This window comes from Megalobrama amblycephala, linkage group LG14 (assembly GCF_018812025.1).
Source record: "Megalobrama amblycephala isolate DHTTF-2021 linkage group LG14, ASM1881202v1, whole genome shotgun sequence".
NCBI lineage: Eukaryota > Metazoa > Chordata > Actinopteri > Cypriniformes > Xenocyprididae > Megalobrama > Megalobrama amblycephala.
This window is the reverse complement of record NC_063057.1, coordinates 3802582-3810418: the sequence shown is the minus strand read 5'-3', so window position 1 is coordinate 3810418 and position 7837 is coordinate 3802582.

Here is a 7837-nt window from a genome sequence, read left to right as displayed (position 1 = left end):
CCGGTTCTTTTTAGCGAATAAAAGCCATACAACACAACCAGTGTAGTACGAATCGCAAACAAATGACTCTTATGAACCGGCTCTTTTTAGCGAATAAAAGCCATACAACACAACCAGTGTAGTACGAATCACAAACAAATGACTCTTATGAACCAGTTATTTTTGTGAATAAAATTCCTACAGCGCAGTGTGGTACAATTTGCAAACAAATTACTTTTATGAACTGCTTCTTTTTAGTGAATCAAGACCATACACTACAACCAGTCATTTACAATTCATGACCAAATAACTGTTATGGACCAGTTCTGGTAAGTGAATCAAAACCATACACCACAACCAGTATGATTAAAGAACAAATGACTTTTACAACCCAGTTTTTTTTTAGTGAATCAAAACCAGGGCAACCAGCATTGTACAATTGCGTCCAAAATCGCATACTGTGTAGTAGGTGCTAGGTACTACATTTGGTTTGAAACTTACTTTGCGACCGTTAAAAAAGTATGTTCTATATACAGGTGCTGGTCATATAATTAGAATATCATCAAAAAGTTGATTTATTTCACTAATTCCATTCAAAAAGTGAAACTTGTATATTATATTAATTCATTACACACAGACTGATATATTTCAAATGTTTATTTTCTTTTAATTTTGATGATTATAACTGACAACTAAGGAAAATCCCAAATTCAGTATCTCAAAACATTTGAATATTGTGAAAAGGTTCAATATTGAAGACACCTGGTGCCACACTCTAATCAGCTAATTAACTCAAAACACCTGCAAAGGCCTTTAAATGGTCTCTCAGTCTAGTTCTGTAGGCTACACAATCATGGGGAAGACTGCTGACTTGACAGTTGTCCAAAAGACGACCATTGACACCTTGCACAAGGAGGGCAAGACACAAAAGGTCATTGCAAAAGAGGCTGGTTGTTCACAGTGCTCTGTGTCCAAGCATATTAATAGTGAGGCGAAGGGAAGGAAAAGATGTGGTAGAAAAAAGTGTACAAGCAATAGGGATAACCGCACCCTGGAGAGGATTGTGAAACAAAACCCATTCAAAAATGTGGGGGAGACTCACAAAGAGTGGACTGCAGCTGGAGTCAGTGCTTCAAGAACCACTACGCACAGATGTATACAAGACATGGGTTTCAGCTGTCGCATTCCTTGTGTCAAGCCACTCTTGAACAACAGACAGCGTCAGAAGCGGCTAAAGACAAAAAGGACTGGACTGCTGCTGAGTGGTCCAAAGTTATGTTCTCTGATGAAAGTAAATTTTGCATTTCCTTTGGAAATCAGGGTCCCAGAGTCTGGAGGAAGAGAGGAGAGGCACACAATCCACGTTGCTTGAGGTCCAGTGTAAAGTTTCCACAGTCAGTGATGGTTTGGGGTGCCATGTCATCTGCTGGTGTTGGTCCACTGTGTTTTCTGAGGTCCAAGGTCAACACAGCCGTATACCTGGAAGTGTTAGAGCACTTCATGCTTCCTGCTGCTGACCAACTTTATGGAGATGCAGATTTCATTTTCCAACAGTACTTGGCACCTGCACACAGTGCCAAAGCTACCAGTACCTGGTTTAAGGACCATGGTATCCCTGTTCTTAATTGGCCAGCAAACTCGCCTGACCTTAACCCCATAGAAAATCTATGGGGTACTGTGAAGGGGAAGATGCGATATGCCAGACTCAACAATGCAAAAGAGCTGAAAGCCACTATCAGAGCAACCTGGGCTCTCATAACACCTGAGCAGTGCCACAGACTGATCGACTCCATGCCACGCCGCATTGCTGCAGTAATTCAGGCAAAAGGAGGCCCAACTAAGTATTGAGTGCTGTACATGCTCATACTTTTCATGTTCATACTTTTCAGTTGGCCAAGATTTCTAAAAATCCTTTCTTTGTATTGGTCTTAAGTAATATTCTAATTTTCTGAGATACTGAATTTGGGATTTTCCTTAGTTGTCAGTTATAATCCTCAAAATTAAAAGAAATAAACATTTGAAATATGTCAGTCTGTGTGGAATGAATGAATATAATATACAAGTTTCACTTTTTGAATGGAATTAGTGAAATAAATCAACTTTTTGATGATATTCTAATTATATGACCAGCACCTGTAGTATGAATGTGTGCAGTATGAATGAAATTTGGACATACTACATGCACCATGTTGTCACTATCATGTGATAGTGACATGTTATTTATGTCGCTTCACCGCCATTCACAAATGCTCTCCCATGGCCTCATGGAATAGTAAAGCGTTCATCGAACGCACACTCCAGAATCTCGCAGAAGAATTTTGTCATCCCGGTACTTTTTTCGCCAACTGTTTTTCAAATACTATGCATTCGGACATACCTCTCTGTTGGCGCACTGTTTTTCACATACTGTATCCAAACAGATCTCACCCCCATTGACTACCATACTATTTATTTTTCCTACTATGGTAGTAAATGGGGGTGAGATCTGTTTGGTTACTGACATTCTTCCAAATATCTTCCTTTGTGTTCAGCACAACAAAGCAATTCGTACAGATTTGGAACTTGAGGGTGAGTAAATGATAAACAGAATTATAATTTTGGGGTGAACTATCCCTTTAACTTGGGTTTGGGATAAGCAATTGAATCAAGTGTGACATAGCCGAAAAAACAGATATTAATGCATTTCACTCATATTCAAATGTCATATTGCTCTCACTGCAAAAAGCAGTCAGGATCTCTTCTATGCAATGAAGTACTTTATCTGTTAACAGCCGCAAATAAACCATCACGTTGCGGGATGGAAAGCATGAAAGTGTTCATTATTCCTCCAATAAATGAAGAGAGGGCTTCACAGCGCCGTGACATATCTGGCAGTGTTACAACGCTGTTGATTAGAGTGAAAAGCCTTGGATGTGGAATTCGTGCGTGCGTTTAATTTATCATGACAGAGCAACTATAAATTTTGCGCTTTTAACGGGGAGAAATGCACCAATGCAGTCTATTCAGAGAGCCGTCCATCATGCTGTCGTGAACCTCTATTAGGGGGAGTGCAACGTTTCTGAACATATAAATCAATTGTATAATATCACCCCAGCATGTTGGACGACCACGGCTTCAGGCCTTTTCTCAGCCCTGTGTACATGAGCGGGATCCCGGTCGGACGGCTCATTTTCAAGTCCCACCAAAGGAGAGATGAAAAGCAATTTCAACTAGGGCATAAATATCATTACCAGGTCAGACAGAAAGTAACTATGTGGAATTGCCTCAGACCATAAACGTAACTTACACAAAATAATGTTTTGTACACTTGCTAGCCGTGCTGAAATTAGTGCAATGCTTGGCTTGCAGGTCTAGGTGACTGTGTCTTACTAAATCTTTTGAGGGCCAATGGCAAGGACGGGAACTTACAGTGGTAAATGTTACTGTACACTGCTTTTAGTGATAAGAAGAGATATTAGTGCCAACTTTGAGTCAACTTTTCAGCACGTGTTCCTAATCGAATGGGATGCTTAATAGGCATATACAATACAAAGCATATACAAGTTTTAGGTGAAATAGTACATTTTAACTCAATGGATCTATTTGCATTGCTATTTTTCAGTATTAAATGAAAAATGGATCCCAAAATAGTGTATTTTAAAGAAAAAAAGGGGAAAAAAGAGACTTTCTGGTTGTCAAATGGTTAAACATTAAAAGTAAATTGTGGGTGTGTCCAAATACTCTTTGGGGCAAGTAAAACCTGTTTCCTACTAGTCTGATGCCTCATATTCATAACAAACGGCGTGTTTTTGTTTAGCTTATCTCAGTTTTTTTAAAGCTAATGACAAAACAAATCTGTTTTGAGCACCCTCAACATTGAGGGCTCACCGTTATTGGTTAGATGGAATTAAATGGGATAATAGTAGATTTCATTAAATTAATAACTAAACACCAACATTCATAAGGGTAATGTTAATTTTAGTAAAACGCAAATTGAAATGAAAGGATTGTTTATCTAAAGGCATCTGGGAAATGTTAATGCAGAGAACTGCTTGTCCAGAAAGCAGCGAACAGTCACTCTAAATGTAATTACAGCATTTACTGCTTTCTCATCCATCTGAGGAGCGGTCCTATTAGAGCACTGAGCTTAAGTTACTGAGCCATCGAATTGCCTGTAATGCTGCGAAACGTGCCCGTGACATGAGAAAACAAGCAAATATTAAACTTCTTGGGATTGATATGTACACCTTTACTAATTGTGTTGAGGGTAATGCATTACAAGTAACGCAAGTTACGTAATCAGATTACTTGTCAAGTAATTAATAAAGTAACTTTACTTTTATGTTGTTACTTTTTTAGTTACTTTTTCAAATAGGTAACGCAAGCTCAGTGGCGTACCGCAAGTCTGTGAGGCCCCCCCGCAAAGAATGAGATGGGGCCCCTCCCACAAGCAGTGATGTCATGTGTTAAAATTTGTTGTGCACCTGAGTCCATCTCCCCCACAGTTTACAAAAACTGATTTAACAGTGAATCATGTGGTGAATTATCATTGCATTGATCCATTTGATGTTATTATCGAATAATATTATAGCCTAGCCTATATGATAGGCCTATAAAATGTTTAGTGATTTTGATATCGCAGACTAAAATACCGGCAGGAATAAATATTTAGGATAATTTATTCATTAAAACCAAAGGAGCGCCAAGAGAACGGATAACAGCCGCAACGAGCCGCAACGAGCACTGGCCATGATTTCAGAAACAACACATTCCAGCAGATAGATCGCCTCTTATTTAACACGGACCTACACATTTCTTATCAAATGGAGATGTTTCTTTCTTTTAGGTACAGTTATTCAGCGAGTTTGAAAGCATTTTTGAGACGTTTCAGAAAAATTCTCGCAGAGAGAAAAAAGTAGACCATTTGTAGCACTAATCTGTAGGCTATCGCCAAAAATGACGGAATGCCTGTTTTAAGTTGTTTCAGCTCTCATGAGGAGAAAATCCATCAGAACGCGCCGGCGCATTCGTCGGCCAGAGGGATAAAAATGTAGCCAATTTAGTTTCATATTTATATTTAAATATTGGGCTATAGCCTATTATTTTTTTTAAATGTCACCTATGTTGATTATGAAAAGTGAATAGCATGACGTATGCGCAATGTCGGGACATATGCAGCGGGTCAGACATAAGTTTGACCACTTCATTAAGTTTTGTAAGTCTTTCTTTAAAGTGAATTTCGTTTTGTAGAAATTGTATCTTAATTTCAATCAATGTTTCATCAACCACTTGGCTATATTTAATAAATAGGAAGAAAACCAAGAACGTCGGCATTTGAATAAGGCTGACGCATAGATGTCTTTCTGTTTTTATTACATTTCTTTATTACTTTATTACATGTCTTTATTACTTAATTAATTGATAAGATATTTTTGGTCTAACAATATATTTTAGCTGGTCTAAATTCTAAGTTAGACACAAATTTGCGTATATAAGGTTCCCTTCTAGACAAGCGCGTAAAATGCTGTTTCGGCCGCAAATCTTCAGTAATTTCGATCGGTGCATCAAAAGAACTTCAGACGTTCCGGTAGCTGACCATTAGCAGAGCTGGCGATGGGGTAAATACGTTTGGGCAATATATAATAATATAAATAACAATAATAATGTCTCAGCAAAGACCGAACATAGGCCTATTTATTTGTCTCGGCACACATCCGCTAACAGTAACACAGCGCGTCAAGGCTTGCTGTTGTCTTGGCTACCTTATAAACGGCGATGGAAACAACAGTGATGAATTTTCCCCCCTTTTGTGGTAATTTGGCACTATTTTCTATGATCTTCTGCTTGCATTTTTGGGCTTCAGTTGGATGCTTTATTTTCATCTTTAGTCAATTGAGTTCAGTTCTAAAAAAAAAAAAAGGCTATAAAGTAGTCTAGCCTAAATAGGTGAATCTGCGACGGGGCCCATCATAGGGTGGGGGCCCCCACGCACCGCGGGGGCTGCGGGGGTGTCCCGTACGCCACTGCGCAAGCACTCATGTTGAGAGAAATTGTGTGCGCTAGTCATATTACGCAAACCTGTAATAACTGAATGTTAGATTACACAAATATACTTTATGTATTTAATCTCACTTTATTAACCTTCGATGATCCAATACAACCATACTAATAATAAGCAAAAATGACTTTATATTTACTTCTTTCTTTGTGTTATTGCTGAAGAAAGAGTGTTGAACTTTCTTCTCCTGCGTCAAATTCTTCCAAAATGGCAGCAGAGCTGAAAGGTTTGTTTGAGCTGCGCCCTCTACTGTACAGGCCTGAATTTGCATTTCCTTCAGCCTGAGGCTCATTCATTTCACTTTTGTTGTGAAAGGGCCTTTACATTTGCCAAAAAAGGACTTTTAGTCCAGCCCATGTAAGAAAAAGTACCGCAAAAGTAACGTAGCGCATTACTTTCCATAAAAAGTTTTTAGGGAGTAACACAATACTGTAACGCATTACTTTTAAAAGTAACTTTCCCCAACATGGTTTACTAAACAGGAACATAGCATTGGTTATTTATGAAACGTTCATATATTTTATAAGCATTTTTTTCCTATTAGGTCTTAAACAAACATCTGTATGCTCTGAACATCTAGTCATTTTGTTGATAAGGAAGTCAGGATTGATTATTTGCTTCGGTTACAGTTGAACACACACCTTAAAGGGGCATTTAATGAGAATTTTGCATAGTTCATTCATATTAAATCACGTCCATAGCTTGAGGCTGTCCTGGACAGGACCCAGTATAATAATGAATGTGAAATAAGAAAAAGCTTATTCTGTACTCAGTCAATTTCTGATTTAAGGTATTAAACTTTAGCACGAAAACTCGTCTTGCATGGTTTGAATAACACAAATTGAATCATACATTTTTATTTGAAGCAAAAAAGTTTTTGAAATCAAAAAAAGACAAAGGCACAACACTTGTACTGCACTTAAAGAACTACAGTCCCATGAAGCATTGTGAACAGCATAACCAAATTAAAAATGAGAGAGAAATATATATGGATACACATATGGATTTTTTGATATATTAGTTATGTTGGATTTGTGCATTTGTTATGAATCTAGCATAGGTTTAACCCAATTTCTGGGTAAATCATTTACTCTATATACAACTTTGCTGAAATTCGTTGACATACACACACATACATTTAACTATTTTGAGAGCGTAGAATGTCTCAATTACATCATTCACACTGTTTCATGGGAAAGAGTGGAGCAAGGGTTGGATCATTTTGTTTGTCGCGACACTCTGATTGTTGGAAAGTGTACACCATCATGGGTAATGTATAGTTTTCCAAAAGAAGCAAATACCATCGATTAACAACCTCGATATAGCTCAAGTTACCATTAAAAATGTAGAAAATGAATGGAGTTTTTCCTTCCGGAACCCATCTGTTGCACTCTATTATGAATACCTTAGCAACCGCTTAGCAACAACCTGACAACCATGCATTAGACATCAGTTAGATTTCCGCAGACAACCATCACTTACATTTTTTCCTACTTCATTCTAATTTTCAATCTGTAAATATCTGTGAAAAAGGTATGAGAATATGTTGACAAATTTCAAAGTGCGGTATCCAATACTCAATTTAACTGAATGAATAGGCATGTTGAAATGCTGCAAAACAATTTCAATGAAATTATAGATTCGTGACTGTTCTGTGCAGGCTACTCACCTACCCAATTTCCAAGGCCACAAAAACACTTGAGGAAATTGTATTTCACTGCTTTACAGAGATGTAACTGATCTTCACTAGACTTACAACCATGAAAAGGATGTTATTTTCACCTGAATCTTGAGCCAAGCTTCATTCAATGATAAAGAATT